The sequence below is a fragment of the Folsomia candida genome, unplaced genomic scaffold (genome assembly GCF_002217175.1).
Source record: "Folsomia candida strain VU population unplaced genomic scaffold, ASM221717v1 Fcan01_Sc040, whole genome shotgun sequence".
NCBI lineage: Eukaryota > Metazoa > Arthropoda > Collembola > Entomobryomorpha > Isotomidae > Folsomia > Folsomia candida.
In genome coordinates, this window is record NW_019091232.1 from 195,179 (window position 1) to 210,300 (window position 15,122).

Below are 15,122 nucleotides of genomic sequence, written 5' to 3' on the forward strand. Positions count from 1 at the left end.
GACTTTTCCAATCCTTTGCAGATAGGTCATGTAGCATATCATTTTTCTCAGCCAACTGAACAGATTACGATGCAATACTTCAAATTTGGAAACCACACCCCCAGTGGGTGTAGTTCCCGGCGACTTCTACAATCCCTTGCAGATAGCTCATGTAGCATATCATTTTTCTCAGCGGACCGAGGAGATTACGATGCAATACTTCGAATCTGGAAACCACACCCCCTGTGGGTATTGTTCGGCGTGATTTTCAGATCATTCGCATATAAGGCATGTAGCATATCATTTTTCTCAGCGAACTGCATGGATTCTGATTTGATACTTACAATCTCATAACCACACCCCCTGTGTGGGTGTGGTCTTTGGCAGCTTTTCTCGTCCAGTAAATTCGGGCTGTCAATGTGCCAATTGACACGTCGACATATCATAATTGTCATAAATTTCAAATATAACTGACATTTAAAACGTGTCAATGTAAGTATTTGTCAAATTTGGTGACACATTGACATTGACATATTGGATATTTTTGACATTTTCACAAATCTGTCCTTCTCGCAACAATGAGTTAACTACAGTATCATGCATATATGATGATACAGTGTTTTCTACAAAATTCAAATTGTTGGTTCTCCAGAACAGCTTATTATTTTAATCTAATTTGTACACCATTTATTCACAGTGGCTATGAGTACATATGTGCAAAATGTTGAGTTAATTGAATGGAAACTGAACTTTCTATGAACATTTGAGTCTCGAAAAACGTAAATTGCATCGTGCATAAGTGTTGATACAGCAAAGAATTCGTGCGAGGTTACCCAATTCTGAGTTGAACCCTGTACCGAGAAAATTATTCTGAGAAAGAACACATGTTGTTGCTTAAAATAAAAATAATTTCTGGAAGTTTCATTTCAAAATGACAACAAGACTGATGCACAGCGTCGAAATCCGAACCAAAATTGTATCGTGTCACCAAAAGGATTTCACGGTGGACAAATTGGTGAAAAATTTGAAATCCCTATGTCGACCGTCCAACACATTGTCGACAAATGGGAAAATACTGATGCAGTTGTAAATCGTCACTGACAAGGTCGAAAACGCCATACCACTTCACGACAAGACACGGCAATTGTGAGGAAAGTGAGGATGAATCCAGGGCTGTCCGCCCAAAAAATTGCATCACAAGTGAAAAGCGGGTTTGGAATTAATTTACATCCTTCCACGATACAACGCAGACCAAAATCTGTTGAACTTTCCGGAGAAATTGCCAAAAAGAAGACATGGTTCCCAGAGAAAAACCGGAAGAAGCGTTAGGCCAGGGAACTGCATAAGGCTACTTGCACCGTTATCGACTAGAAAAATTTTTTGTTCCCGGATGGGACCAAAATTGTGCTCCTTGGTTCTAATGGAGTTAGATGAGTGCGGTGGAAGGCAAAGGAGACCTTTTTAAAGCGTAATCTTAGACCCACTACGAAACATGGTGGAGGTGAACCAATCAATGGTTTATTCGCTCAAAAGATTAGGTCTAAAAAACCGTTAATTTTGCATGAAGAGTCATGGCATGGGGTAGTATAGCTTGGAAAGGTGTCGGGACACTGGAATTTATCGACGGTGTCATGACTAAGGAGGTTTACCTGGATTTGTTAAAAATAAATATCCGCCAGTCTGCTACATAAGTTGAATTGGCTCGCAAATTCATATTCAAACAGGACGGAAATCCAAAACATAAAGCCAAAATCATCCGCAAATGGCTGAAGGAGACTAAGATAAACACGTTAGATTGGGTTACCCAGTCTCTTGACCTCAACCCCGTTGAAAACCTCTGGTCAGCACTGAAGCGTCGGATCGCGGAACCGAAACCCAGTAACCTTGTATCCCTAAAAGTAGTGATCACAGAAGAATGGGCAAACATTGGTGAAAATGTTACCAAAGGGTTAGTGGAGTCCATGTCGAGGCGCATTCAAGCAGGTATTGCGGCTAACGGTGGTCACACAAAATATCGAAGGGGATGACGTGGCTGTATCAACACTTATGCACGATACAATTTACGTTTTTCGAGACTCAAATGTTCATAGAAAGTTCAGTTTCCATTCAATTAACTCAAAATTTTGCACATATGTACTCATAGCCACTGTGAATAAATGGTGTACAAATTAGATTAAAATAATAAGCTGTTCTGGAGAACCAACAATTTGAATTTTGTAGAAAACACTGTATCATCATATATGCATGATACTGTATGTGGCGGAAATTTTAGGACCATACTTTTATCCTTTTTTTCCGTTTGAGAGTAAAAATTCTTGCATGTGGCAACGCAATGTCTTGCTGACAGTCCAATCCATGCTTTTGCGTTGCCACATGCAAGGACTTCGTCATTTGTTACACAAGATCGTTCGTATTAAATACCACATGAATTTTTACCCTGAAACGGAAAAAAAGGATAAAAGTATGGTCCTAAAATTTCCGCCACATAGTTAACTCATTGTTGCCAGAAGGACAGATTTGTGAAAATGTCAAAAATATCCAATATGTCAATGTCAATGTGTCACCAAATTTGACAAATACTTACATTGACACGTTTTAAATGTCAGTTATATTTGAAATTTATGACAATTATGATATGTCGACGTGTCAATTGGCACATTGACAGCCCGAATTTACTGGACGAGAAAAGCTGCCAAAGACCACACCCACACAGGGGGTGTGGTTATGAGATTGTAAGTATCAAATCAGAATCCATGCAGTTCGCTGAGAAAAATGATATGCTACATGCCTTATATGCGAATGATCTGAAAATCACGCCGAACAATACCCACAGGGGGTGTGGTTTCCAGATTCGAAGTATTGCATCGTAATCTCCTCGGTCCGCTGAGAAAAATGATATGCTACATGAGCTATCTGCAAGGGATTGTAGAAGTCGCCGGGAACTACACCCACTGGGGGTGTGGTTTCCAAATTTGAAGTATTGCATCGTAATCTGTTCAGTTGGCTGAGAAAAATGATATGCTACATGACCTATCTGCAAAGGATTGGAAAAGTCGCCGGGAACCACACCCACTGGGGGTGTGGTTTCCAAATTTGAAGTATTGCATCGTAATCACCTCGGCACGCTGAGAAAAATGATATGTCGCATGCCAGGTATTGATCAAGTTGATACAAAAGCGCTGATAGCCACACCCCCTGCCCCCATGGTCATACAACATAAGGTCATTGTGTTGAGGTGGATAACACGGTCAAAATTACGTTAAATAGGGATGGTTAATTTGTGAAACCATGGTGGAAACGGATTTTACTCATTTGTTTCCACTTTCGACCACACCCACCACGGCCCATATTAGAGGGGTGTGACCTACTGAGCTCTCCTTTGATGACCCTACAATTCGCCGTGATTTCGCCAAAAATTGGTAACCGAGCCATTATACATCCATTTTAAACTGAAATAACTAGTTGGAAAAATGTATCTCGCTTGTTGACCTTATGACCTCAATATCCGGGGGGTGTGGTCGAATTTAAAAAATCTGGGAATATATATTTCGCCCAACGGTCCAAGGCTTCAAAAACATTTGGAATTTTGAAAATCCATCAACAACATAAGTCACAAGAAATTTTCAAAATCTTGCATGTTTTTATTTATGGCCAAGTTCTATTGACCTTTGACCTCGGTTGGAGGTCAAACCAGTGAAAATCTGGGGTCGGAGGTATGGAGACTTTTGTTCAGCACATCGAAGTCTACAACATATCAAAAATTCAGAAAATTCGACGGCAGGCAGTTTTCCCATAAGAAGGGTGCCTCCTCCTTTATCAAAAAATACGTAAATTACGTAAAAATACGTACATTGGAGAAAAAATTATTGCAAAAACCAAATTTTTGCAAACACCAAAATTGCAAGAATGATTCATCACTATATAAAAACTTTTCCAGGGAAAATTGTTTTTAAAAATTTGGGAAACAAAATAATGTTATAAATCAGACAAGCAATAAGAAAATACAAATCTCGGAGATCATTTGACTTGAATAATAAATTTTATAACATGAATTAAATATGTTACTGCTTTAAAATTTATGAAAAAAGTTCGATATTTAATACTTTAAATGCAACCTTGTAAAAGTTCAATGCATCAAAAATGAAGAATTTTAAGCCGGTAACAACTAATTTTTGGCGCAGTTTGACACCGGAATAGAATAATTGGGAGATTTTGATAATGTAAAATATTAGATGAGTATTGCAATTTAAATCCTTTTGTACGTATCGATTTTTTAACATGCTTGAATTTAAATATAAAACTATTATCGCAAATGATTAAAAATTAGCGTAAAGTAACTTCTAAAAATTGCGTGGCCAGGAAATCTAAATACATTAGTAACATCTCATATATCCAGTTATTCCGTCCCAGCGTCAAGCCCTGTACAATAAAAAAAATAGGTTTTTTAGGTTTGTAAAAAAAGCTAAATATTTCTTTAGTACAGATCAAATTCAACCTAGCAAAAATTTAATTGGGAATAATTCTCAAAAATTTAGAATTTTAACTGGATAACAAACCTATAGTTGGACACCGGAATAATTTTGAGGTTATGTATTAATTTCGACGATAAGATCAGGAAATAGTTGAATATCAGACCTTTTACCAATTGATATTTTAACATTTAAGTTCAACCACAAATTAATATTATACATAAAGTGAACGAGTTATGTACTGTGCGGGTGGAGCTTAAACCTACGGCCTCCTGAAATACCTTGTGCTGAGACTAGGGTTTCTCGTGAGTTTAGCTCCATTCGCACAGCACATAACTAACTCACTTCAAGTATAGAAATTATTTTAAAACTGCATTAGTCAGTTTTTAAACTGCCACGACAGGAAACTTATTCCGTTCCCGTGTACACTTAAAAAAATTCACTTGATTTTCTTCACAGTTTGTTAATAAAAGCTCAATAATTATTGAGTATAGATAAAATTCAACCGCGTAAAAATTAAGAGGGGAACAATGCCTCAAAAATTAAGAATTTCAACAAATTTATTTTTAACGCAGTATGAAACCGGAACAGAGCAATTATGAGATGTTCGTTTAATTTTGAAAATTATATGTATATAAGCTGGATAAACGCGACTTTTTTACCTATCGGGTTTGTAACATGGGCAAATTAAACGAAAATTGCTTCTCGGAAAATTATTTAAAAGTTGCCTAAATTGATTTTTAAGCTCTCATCACTCACGAAAATCTAATGATCTAATTATACAAAGCCGACTCAAATTTCTTAATTATTCCGTCCTGGCGCCAAACTCTACCTAACAATGGAAATGGAACCTTCTTCAACCTACACCTAGCGAGTTATATCAAAAAATTAAGTCAAAAATTAGGAATCACGCGACGCTAATTTTTCCTTTGAAGAAAAATATTGGCAGCAAAGTTAAATTTTCGAGTTAAATTTCTCTCGCTTTTTTCCTCAACAAGCCAAAACGTAGGCGGAGACATATCTGTTCACTTTAATTCATTTGACTGATTATGATGGCGAATGATCGTAAATGAAAATGAATTTCGTATTACATTTTAAATCAAATTTAACTTGCAACGCAGCTCTCAACATATTCTCTCAAATTTGGAATAAACTTGTGTCAATCGATCAAATATACCTAAGAAACAAACATTTAACTGGGATTTCCAAATTGTTCGGTACCGGCTTCAAACTCTGTCCACTTAAACTCTGTTTCACTTCTGGTGATATCGTCACATGGAGTAAATTAGCCGAATAACCCGAATAATTTTATTATTTGACACCAGTTATTTTTATTTTGGCATAAAAATCATACGAAATTGAATAATGTAAACGCCAAAATACAATAAATTGGTGTCAAATAATAAAATTATTCGGCTGGTTCGGCTAATTTACTCCATGTGATGGTATCACCAGAAGAGAAACGGAGTTTATAAAACATTATTGACAACAAGATTGCAAGATTAATTTATCACTTCAAGTTAACATTACGTGAAAATTGTTTCTAATAATAATTTACAAAATAAATAATACAGGGGTGGGACAGAAGAAGGAGCCACTTGAATTTTAGGGGTGGCGTGTGATGCACAGTCGCGGCATTTTCAAAATTTGCATGTCATACCCAGATAGTTAACGAAAATTTAGCACTATTCAGATTTTCCCTACGGTTAAAAATGCCCCTGCAGCACCCCCCAGAGTGCGAGGCACGCATAAAAGTGTTTTCCAAAGACATACTGAGCCAGAGAGCCATTGTTAGAAAATTTGCTGCAAATGGATTTATCGTCGATCGAAAGTACGTTTCTAATGTACTTAAAAACGTTGGAATCAAGCGGAGGGAAAAAGCGGTTAGAGCTCCACCCCCACGGAAAGGATACCCAAGATCCGCTTGAACCAAAAAGTTTATCCGGAAAATCAATTTTTCGCCAAAACGGTAAATTCACCAACTAAAAGTTGCATGGCGAAAATGTTAAACGTTAGTAGGAGAACATTTCTAGAGTAATTCACAATGACCTACAGCAAGTGACTCGTAGGAAATCCCGAGATCATGCTCTCATCCCAACTTATTTCTCACAAAATATCAGCCTACACGAAGGATTTTAAAAAAAGTTTGGGTATAACAATTATTCCTACTATAGAAACTCTCGTTAGTTCCTCTGATATCAATCCGATGTTTTTTTGGATTCGAGTACTTAAAACAGAGCCTTCTTGAAAGGAAAACGCGTGCGTTTTGATGCACTTTGGAAAAGTGTTCAGGACGAGTGGTGCAGAATCACTCTGAAAATTGTGTCAAAGGTCATGACTGGTTGGAAAAAGCGACTGAGGCTCGTTAGATAAACTAAAGGGCTTCACACTGAACCAATTAACAAACTTCACAAACGAATAATAAGGCCGGAATAAATTTAGGCAAAGTGGCTCCTTCTTCTGTCCCACCCCTCTGTAATGTGTACTAAAGTATGTTATATGACTGAAATAAAACAAGTAGTCAAACTTTTTCGATTTGTGTAATTAATGTGCTTAAATCTGTCTTTGTTAAGTAATTCGGATTTATCAGGTTTGTGTGAAAATTTCATATGATTCCTAAAATTGTTGGCTTTCTCTACCGGTCTATTGAAAATCTAGCAATTTCAAAAAAATATATGGTTACTTCTCTGACTTTGGGATAAAACAAAATGAAGCACCTGGTCTAACTTTGTCCTAATTTAAGAATTCGCAAATTGGAATTTATTGTATTTGTATGAAATTAATTAAATAAAATTTGAACTGGTTGTAAAGACTTTTAACATGTATAGTTTAATCTAGGGTTGGTAATCTGAAAATATCCGATCCGATGGGATTATCCGGCTATTTACTATAACATGGAACCAACGGATCCGACGGACCCGTTATTTTTGGATCGGATCCAGTTATACTAAATTTTCGGATAAAAATATCCGATCCGTCGGATTGGATAAGATATTCTCGGATCAGATTTAGTATTCCAAGTTTAATCGTTACTTCTTACAATCAGTTTATTGAAGATTTTGCATTGTTAAAAAATAAAATAGATTCAAAATTAAGTTTGTCTTCTGGGTTTATAACAAAATAAAATGACACACGTGGTCAAAATCTGTCCTAGGTTAACAATTTAAACATTTAAATGCACTAGATTTGTATTTTTCTGAAATTTTACCCAATAAAATTTGAAATAATTACAAAAAAATTTGAACTCGTCTAATTTAATCGTCATTTCGCATTTTATTGAAAAGCTAGTGTTGATTAAAATAATTCAGGTGCCAAAGTTATACCATTTTGGGTTTTAGATAAAAATAAAATGACACATTTTATCAAACTTTGTCTTTATTTAACAATTTGTAAATTTGAATTTATTAAATTTGTGTGAAATTTTAATCGATAAGCTTTTGACATAATTTGCAAAATTTAGTTGTCGTTTCATGTGTGATTGGAAAGCTATCCTTTTTATAAAATAAAATAGGTGCCCAATTCGGGAGTATGCTGGGTCTTTGGAGAAAATGGAATGCCACACGTGGTCAGTGCCCGCGGGGGGCAGAGGGACAATGTTCCCACAGTTATTAGACCCCATAGATATAGAGTAGAGTAGATTCGGCTACTTTTGAAAAAAGCGTCTCGGCATGGAGGAGAATTTGGGGATAATTTGGGGATAACGCATGGTTGCACGGTAGCGCATGAAATGCTTAGCACGCTTGCACATCATTAAAAAATTATTATTTGACACCTGTTATTTTTATTTTGACGTTTAAATCATACGAAATTGAATAATTTAAACGCCAAAATAAAAATAAGTGGTGTCAAATAATAAAATACGGAGTTTAACTAGCTTGGTTTATGTTAGACCCATACTGTACAAACCCCTTCTTCGACAAACCTGCAATGTTAATGTCCCCAGATGTCCCACCACGGCTTCCTCGGCCACTACACGTGGTCAAGATCTCTACTTGTTTAGCTAAACGCAAGTTTCGAATTCTTGTGTCGATGTGTGTGAAATTTCAAGAAATAAAATTTTACACGATTAAAAAAATTGTCACCTTGTTTAAATTAATTTAATTGAAACTAGTTAATTTTAACGTCGTTTCGGGTTTTGTTAAATCTATTGTTGCATAGACTAAATAAGGTCCGAAACTAATCTATTTTGGTTAGTTTTTACTTTTTGGATAAAACAAAATGACACCCGTGGTCAAGATCTATCCTTATTTAGTTAGACGCAAATTAGGAATTCTTAAAATTGTGTGAGATTTAAATATTATAAATAAAATTTTAATCGATTACACAAATTTATAAGTTGACCGTCGTTTCGCGTTTTTTAAAATCTAGTGTGACATACATAGAATAAAACAGGTCCGACGTATTCTCGTAAGTTTGTTGAAAAAATTGTAAAAATATTGTTAAAAAATTTTTAAAAAAATTGTTTTTAGTTTTCTTTCTGAAAATTTCGACTTTTGTGATCATTTTAAGCGCAAAATTGTGCAAATTCAACAGACACCCCAAAAATTATAAAGGCATTAAGTTGGTCGAGAATGAAGATTCTGTCTAGTTGTAAGATTTTAGTTGGTAACAATATACCAAATTTTGATCTATCACTGGAAACAATCTTTCCTTGAAAATTGATTTTAACAATTTCGTAACATAATAAGAAAATTTGAGAAGTAAACGCAAATCTCGAAATTATTTTGGTCCAATTGTCGAACTGCAAACCTTTGAAAACAAGTTGGACACAACATAAAAAGTTGTCCAATTTAAAATTTCTCGCTGCAGCGATACTTCCCGTGAAACAACAAATTTTTTGAAAATTCACAAAATTATGATTTCACAAGTCTATGCAATGGTAAGATCTGACTATGTTAAGCAAACACACATTTCTAAGTTATTCCGTTCAGCTCTAGCGACTGAAAAATCTTTAGTTTGTAAAAAAATTTCAAAATTAGGATTTATCATCCCAAGCAAACTTTCCGTGAAATTTTGGTTAATAATTTGTCCAGCATGTTATTAAAATTCGGATAAAAGCTTTTCGGAGATCAATTTACTTGCATAGACAATTTTGCGTCTAATACAATACGATCTCATCCTATACCTTAACAAATTTCTAAACTTGAAATATCCAAAAATTTGAGAGACTTAAATCTAATTATATTAAATTATTCCAAATTTACAAATTATTCAGTTTCGGTGTCAAATTCTATCCGTCTGAAAAACTTTTTTGTTGGTAACAAAATTGCAAAATTTATTTATCATTGCGAGTAAACTCACTGCAGGTGAAAATTGTTTTTAATAAATTGTACAAAAATGCAACAATTCAGAAAATAAGTTAGAGCAAATTTCTTTGATCAATACACTTGCGCATAAGCAATTACACGATACGATATGTGATACGATGCATCACGTGAGCGTATCGTTTTTTTAAAAGAATTTACCCAGTAGTCCCTTAATTAGTGTTACAAGAACAACTTATTGTAGCTAACCCAGTTTATCGAATTTCGAAAAAATAAGTCCAGAACTGAAAAGCCAATGAAATTTCGTGTAGGAAACATTATTCACTTTTCAAAATGTCAATCTCATAAGGCGACACGAGCCCGGAGTCTTGGTATCCACCACTCGATCGGAGTACGCACGCGTTCCAGCGGGGATTGGCCTCATTTCTATACCGTTGAATTTTTTATGGATTCCAAACTTATACGGCGCTTAGCACATACATCCAGCTAAAGTTTAAAAAATATGCCATACTCCAGCAGGTTGAGGTTCGGCGACAATCAATTTTTTTCTTGATCCGAAATGGAGTCAGGAATTTTAGATTTCAACCACCCAATTACCATCTTGGCCTCATGAACAGAATCTGAGCCCTGTTTGAATATCACGGCCATATTTTTGAATAGGTATTGGTTTAGTGGTTCCACAATTCGCTCGGGAACTTGAACAAATAATTTTTGGCACGAAATTTCACCCCCAGAGGAAAATAAATCACTTTTTCGGCGCAATTCAACTTATGCCCAATCAAAAAATCGTAAAACCAATATGGTGGGTAAGGTGAACATTTTTGAAATTTTTACGAATAGTCTAGACCGGTGGGGTGTAGAAACGGTATTTTTGCTATTTTATTTGGCTTCACCCACAAAGCTTGGATCATCTGTTTAAAATATCAGTTTCCATTTTCCAAATCGCATAACGCATGAATAGCGTCAGGGTTCTGATGGGTCTATTTTTACTTGTCGAGTAGCTAGGAAGTGTTTCTCCCCATGACTTGAAGACATAAGTCCAAGGTTTAGTTTAAGGGCTCGGGACTTGCTTTTACTTCATCCGTTCATTTGTGAGGGAAATTTTCTTAGGGCTCGGCATGGATTCGGACGAATCCATTTTTTCGTGACTTGGTGAATTTTGGTGACCTTTTTGACCTTCTCCTTCCATTTCTATTTCGGTCATCGACACTGCCAGTGTCAGGGGATCATTTTATGGTACGGTCGACCATCTTGCGATCAGTTCCGAATTTTGCTTAACAATTGAAAAATGACGATTTGTTTGTCTACCAAAATGTTGTTGAAAAATTGCAACACGTTGTTTCTCCTGGCCTGTCACTTTGGAACCTTGGGTCACAAAAAACTTCGATGCATGGTTTCTGATAGACAAAAGCATGGAGATTTCAATAAAAAATAGCACAACTTTCTAAAAAAATTCTTCCCATGCTTAATTTACCCGCGAAATCTTGTAACAGCAATTGAGGGACTACTAGGTATGAAAAAGGTTCAATATTGTTGTTAATTAAATTCGTAAAATGTAATCCTGTAGAAATTCAATGCTTCCAAAATTAAGCCGCGAACAACTTATTTTTAGCGCAGGAAATTATTTTTTTAATAAATTTGTATGATTTGATATATAGAAGGTTAAGTGATTGTTTATGCATAAATTAGTACAGGAAATTATCTCAAAGTTGCTTAAGGCTACTGTGGATGACGCGCTAGCGCGTTAATCTTACTCTGCCCCTATCCAATGTTTTTAAATGAAATTTCTAAAATCGAATCAATTCTATGCGTTTTGAGACAAATGAAACTTTTGATATTTTAATTTAAAGATAATCTTTTGTACTACAAGCAAATCGTTCTGCAAAAAAATTGGCCAATTCGTTTGCCATTTTTCACAATACATTTCCTCAGAAACAAGTTGGGATTCCATGCAAAATAACCTATCAGAACAGCTTTGCTTAGCCCGAACCAGGTCCTAATTAATCCTAAGTTATGTTTCGACTCCTTACTAAATTTTAGCTCAATATATAAACTCCTAGAAATCGGTATGGGTACCACTTATTACCCCTCCGGTTACTTTTTGTTCATCTTTGACTTCATTTAATTTCATGAGAAGCCATTAGGTATCATCGTTCCAAATTTAACCTTTTTACGACAAGTTCTGAAAATCGGTATGGGTCACCCCAACGGGTCCCGGCATATGAAAATTTTACCAATTTCACTTCATATTCTTCCATTAGGGGCCATTAGCAGCCTCTATACGAAATTTCAGATCGATTGGATGATTTTGAAAAATCGGTGTGGGTCACCCCCTCGGGTACCTCCCCGGTTGCCAAATTTTCCAATTTCACTTCATATTCTTTCATTAGGAACCATTAGCAACCTCTATGCCAAATTTCAGCTGTCTACGACAATTTTGAAATTTTGGTGCGTAATACCCCACCCACTCATATGACCCCCACCGGTCCAAAACTTTTCCGATCGAACCCATCTTCGAACTCGGTCGTTGCATTGCCCAGATACATGTCTGTACCAAATTTGGTCCAAATCGGTCAACTCCTTCGAGAGTTATCGAAAGACAGACGGACGGACATGACAATTACATAAGCCCTGGTTCGGGCTAAAAAGTTATGTTTTAAATTCCCAAAATTAAAATTTTACAACATTTCTGAAGCCATGTGAAAAGTGGAACCTAACTATATTAAGTAATCGAAGATATCGAAATTATTCTTTTTCGCGGCCAAACTTGTACATTTCAAAATTTTAGTCGCCAAAGCCAAAATTGCAACATTTATTTCAAAATAGCAACTTTACGTGAAAATCTTATGCAAACTAATCTAACTCTAATTTAATCATATTAAATTATAGAGTAATAATAAATCACTACCATAGCGTTGAAAAAAGTACCTCCAACCACTTTTGTAGGCCGAACTAAAAATTTCGACACCTTAATTACCATCACCTTCCGGGTCTAATATTTCTAAAACGCTTACAAATCTCTCAATTCAACAAATTTGGGAAATGAAGGTACTTATAAAAGGTTCATAAAAATCCAATCCTAAATTAATTAATTAATTGAAATAAATAAATTAAAATAGATTAAGCAATTTAATTCTGAAGGTTTTATTTTATCACTTATAAATCAAATTATATTAATTAATCCCACATTTTCAATTTATTTCGTTCTGGCGTCAAACTCTGTACATTTAAGAAATTTAGATTTGAACCTAAATAGCGTCAAGCGATCTCAAATATAATTAGTATGTAATTTGCAAATGACACTATCTGCAAATGCTCAAGCGGAGATAATTGAATAAAAATAGGAGAAAGCGCACCCCCAAGGCTGGCAAATTTTTCATTTTCCAAATTTGGTGCGCATTTTTCTCGTTTTGGATGCAAATCATACCTGTTCAAAAATTTAGTTTTCATTCAAAACTCAGTCATCACGATTTAAGACTGAAGATTTTCATTCACATTCAGTCATTTTCTTTAAAATTCATTTCATTTTACTTCATCTGACTTCATTTCTTACTTTGCCCAAGTATTAAGCATAAGGTGAAAAATGAAATGAGTGAGAAATCCTTTCATTCAGAGTCACTCATCTGAAATGACGGAATCTTTCACTCATTTACATTCAAATCACAGGATATTCATTTTTATTCACTATCATTCACCATCGTTATCACTTAAATGAATGAAAGTGAGCAGGTATGATGCAAATATCTCCGCCAAACCTGCGCATTGGCAGATAGTTTCATATGGAAATTTCATACTAATTATATTTGTGATCGATTGACGCTAGTTTGGCCCAAATCTGTGAGCATACGTTAGGAGATCTGCATTGTTAGTGTAAAATTTATTTAGGTTGATGTAGGTTGACACCGGAGCTAAGGAGTAATTTTTGATTAATTGACAATATTAAATCTGTACTGGATTATGAGATTATGTTTTTTACCTGTAAATTTTCTTACATTTTTAAATTAAAAGGAAAATTAGCACAAGAAATTATCTAAACCTTTATAAACTAGTTTCTAAGTTCGTAATTCATAGTCTTGCCGGTGAGGTGAGTTGAGGTGAGTTGAGGCGAGTTTTCTGAACAACTCACCTCACCTCAAATTTAAGCGAGGTGAGTTGGGTTGTCACAAAACTCGCCTCAACTCAACTCATCCTCACATCAAGTGAGGTGAGGTGAGTTGTGAGTTTGTGCGATCTCAAGCCACCCCAACCGGTATGCTGACTGCACACGCTTCAACTCGTTAGTTGCCTCACCAACTCACTCACCTCACCTCACCACAATCTGAGCTAACTCATTTACAAGTGAGGTGAGGATTGGCCGATGGGTAGTATGTTAGCATTGGTAAATACAAAATGCATAAAAGATAGTATTAGTGAGGGCTCTAGCGACGAATAATTAACCACCACGATATAAAAGATACAGAAAGAGATGTTCCACGTCACTCACAGATGGAGTAGGAGTTAACTCTGCGAGTTTGCCATTTAGTTTAACATTGAGGGCTTCTGGCGACCTCTCGTATGTGACGTGGAGAGTCATCCCCCTTACTTGCTTAGCAAAGAGCAGAGTGCTTCTTCTAATTCTTTCTATTCTATGGGATTGGCCCAACTCACCTCACCTCAAACTCACAACTCATGTGAGTTGAGGTGAGTTATCCTCACCTCACCGGCAACACTAGTAATTCATATGACCAAGAAGTAATCTAACTCTATCAATAAATCCCAAATATTCAAACTATTCCGTTCCGGCGTCTATACATTCAAAAAAAATTATGCAAAACCCAAAAATTGTTCGATTTATTCCTCGCTGCAAATAAACTTTCCGTGAAAATCGTATTAATATTTGAAGCATATTACTAAAATCAGATTTGTGATAAGTAAAGTCAAATCTCGGAGATCATTTGGCTTGCATTTAAGCAATTACGTAATTATATGATATGCATCATGTCAATTGAATGAATGTTTTTTTAACAATTTATGACAAAAACGAAATATGTCAATTTTTGTTACTGGTAAAATTCATTTTTCTCCCGCAATGTGACGTCGGAAGAGAAGAAGTTGTTAATTTTTGATTAAAAGAAACGCTCAGATTAATCTTTACTCAGGACAATTTTTACGCTTCGATTTTGTAAATTTTTCGTAAATTCTGCACACTTAAAAAATTTTGTTTGGCAACAGAATTGCAAGGGTTATCTGTATCAATGCAAACAATAACGATTTGCAAATTTGCGCTTATTATTCGATACATACAAACATACGTGAATATACGAGATAAATCACGCCATCGTTCGTAAGCATGTAACCGTGTAAACTTGCAAACAGAAAGACATGCCTAACATCTTCGTTAGGTTTTGTCCGTTCTTAAGCAAAAATTACC